This window comes from Lycium barbarum, chromosome 3, assembly GCF_019175385.1.
Source record: "Lycium barbarum isolate Lr01 chromosome 3, ASM1917538v2, whole genome shotgun sequence".
Classification (NCBI taxonomy): Eukaryota; Viridiplantae; Streptophyta; class Magnoliopsida; order Solanales; family Solanaceae; genus Lycium; species Lycium barbarum.
Window position 1 is genome coordinate 126,582,465 of NC_083339.1, and position 3,262 is coordinate 126,585,726.

The 3,262-nt window shown below is 32.0% G+C and overlaps 1 long non-coding RNA gene across 1 annotated transcript; it reads right to left on the bottom strand.

Moving 5' to 3' along the window:
- Nucleotides 1–765: 765 nt before the first annotated feature.
- On the bottom strand, nucleotides 766–2,868 carry LOC132634133 (uncharacterized). Its single transcript, XR_009580049.1, has 3 exons — nucleotides 2,643–2,868; nucleotides 1,809–1,880; nucleotides 766–1,082 (listed from the first exon to the last, which is right to left on the bottom strand). It is a non-coding gene; the product is annotated as an uncharacterized LOC132634133 (long non-coding RNA).
- Nucleotides 2,869–3,262: the final 394 nt, after the last annotated feature.

A 3,262-nucleotide genomic window follows, 5' to 3' on the forward strand; every position in this document is an offset into this window, starting at 1 on the left:
ATAACAAATAACAATAACAGAAAGAAGAATGGTAGGGTATATAGAAGATGACAACTTGAAATTTATGATGGAAGAAAACTGAATCGATAGTTTTGCCATTAAATCGATATTTTACGTAATCAATTAATCAACATTGCAATTATTTGATTGAGGCCAGTACTCATTACCCTAAAGACTAACAAATTAAAAAATTAAAAAAAAAAAAAAAAAACATAGACTAATCATCGCAATTCAACTAATTTCTATTTTTTTTTTAAAAAATGACGAAGTAAGGTAAAGTGAATATTTATTTGGACTCTATTTCTATGTAAAGATTTGAAGTCTTTCAATTAATTCAAAGACCTATTAGCTATAACATTTGTTATGGCATACAAAGTTTCGACATCATAATCTTACTGACCAAAACACATGGCAAACAGACCCAAACCCAATCGAAGATGAAAGAAACACTAATAAAATGTAAAAAAGTAATATGGTAGTTAAACTGTCTTCTTTGAAAAGCATTAGAGAGAGCTCTTTAACTTCCGTTATAAAGAAAAAAGGACCTCATATTAATAGAGAACTTGTCTAATTTGAGAAACATAAGAGTTTGAATTCAGAAAAATAGTGACATTGACGAAGACATTATTGGTATAGTTGGCGTCTTGTAGTGGTGAGTATAGATATTAGTCATGACTATGTCTTTTTCCGTAAATTACTATGTGCCATAATGTCATAATTATCATACATAATAACAATTTAAGAAATTAATGTAAACAAACTTGCTCAACTTAAAATACAAATATATACATATTTAGAGTAGATATTTACAAAACGCAACGATACTTTTCAGTTTACAAAATATAACATTAGAATACTTACAAACCATACACAAATGTAGTAAAAAAAATAAAACACACAGTTAAATTGGAATCCCTTAAACAAGGTAACTGATTTATCAACATCTCCAAATCTCCTTCCCAAAAATCCTCTCCCCAATTTCTCTAGATTTGTGGCAGACTCAAATCAAAGCCATATAGCGGTTTTTCTTCTCAAACGACCAAATTATATTCAAAATCAATACGCAAAAATATCCCATGTTTCTGCAAAAAAAAAAAATCATCAGATCAAGTGTGATTGATTATACGAATGAATTCAACACCGATAAGTTACAAATCTGCAAAATACGCAGCATTAAAGTGTCAGAAATAATCACGGAAGAATTAAAACTACGAACATGTATTCTTGTCACGACCCAGCCCCGTGGGCCGCGACTAGTGCCCTATTTGGACACCCAAACTGACTTACGTACCAGATCGACATAGCAAAATTCATTCAAACTTAACATACGTCATTTTAAGCAAAATATTGAAAACAAATATCATCTTAAGCGGTCGCCCGTACAGAAACATCATATCCAAATCCAATCGATTGGGATTAGTATGAGAGAATTACAAATTTTCGAAGTACTGAACCTTCTAAAAATATTTCATAAGTCATACTTATAAATTCAAGTATCGTTTATAATAAGGAGCTTCCAAGGAACTTTATGGAGCAAATCAAATGGAGCCTAAGAATCATATCAAAATACATGTATCCAAACTTTGGCCATTTCAAATATTTTTCGGACATCATTCGGAACATACCAACTAGAATCTTCTGGACATCATAATTTCGTAGCAAATCATATGAAATAATTTGGGGAGATCAAAGACATCGGCCATCCTAATGGCTCTAAGAATAGAATTTTCCTTTAGAAGCATACATATATGTCATTTGTTCATTTCATAAAGGTCATGCCAAAAGAAAGAAAGATAGGCTTTACATACCTCGATCGCTCACTACCAAATCTCGATCACTCGCCAAAAAAATCCTGACTCAAGTCTCGGGCTCTCCAATATCTACAATAATATTATTAATTTCCAAAAATTAGCTACAAGTACTTAGAATTTTAATTCTAAGCAGTATTTGTCTACCGAAATTTCGGCAGCACCTCCCCTGTAAATTCAACATCCCCGATAATTAAACTCGGCCAAATTCATCAACAACGATACCAACAATACCAACAACCAAACCAATAACATCAAAACCAATTTAAAACGCATTCCACATTAGTAACCTTCCTTTCCAACGTAATTCACCGACATTCCATTCAACTACGGATTTTTCAAGCCAATATCGACACTTACACATTCATTACCAATTCAAGACCATTCAAGTGCAATTTAAGCGCATTTCATACCATTTTACAAAGTATACAAAAATCCACCAAGACTAGAATTCATCCGAAATCTCCAACCTTTAACACAACATTCACAACACATTTTTCATCTTCCCATTTCATCAACAACAACCACAATTTACACCTTAGCAATCTCATTTCCATAATTACATAAATTTACAATAAAATCACAAAATTTCCTATAACAACTTAACAACAATTTTTCATGCCAACTTAAATTAGAATTCTTCCATTTGCATTAAAAGGTCATTACAACACAATTAACATAATAAATAAAATTTTGATCATCCCTCTCCATTTACCCATTTTCGGCCACACACCCACATACCCGTAACACAAAATTCTCATACTTTACATTCACTTCCATATACTACAACATATATATAAACTTCTTCCAAGATAAAAAGAGTAGAATTCTTACCTTTTTCAAGAATTTCCACTTTGTAAAAAAAGTACTCTTTTGCTTCCAAATTTGTATCACATTGAAGAGGGTTTCCAACTTAATAGGAATACTAGAAGATTATGATTTTTGGACCAAGAATTGATGAGCTAAATTTTTTTTCTCTCTCTTCCTCTCTCTAGCCGAAACCCTCTCTCTTTTGTGCTCAAGTTTTGTGTTCTTGAAACTTCTAAATGAAAAAGATGAATGGCCCTTTATTTAATGGTTAGTCTTGAATTAATTGGCTCATGGGCTTGGGCCTTTTCCGATAGCCATGGCCGGCCACCCCTTTTAATTTGGGCCTCTTGGTTCTTTTTTTTTTTTTTTGAGCCCAATTGGTTATGGTCTATATTTTGTAATCCGCGAAACTAATTTCCAAAATTCCCAATTCTGCCCTTAGCCTTCCTCGATATTTTCACATCAATATTTTTCATGAGCAACATATATATTAATTAAAGTCAAAATATGGCCTTATTTCTCACAAGTCACAATTGTTTCAAATTTCCCGAATATGCAAAATTACGGGATATAACAATTCTCCCCTGTTTTTTCGTTATACTTTTAAGTATTATCCATCGAATTAATCTACTACTTTGACGAAT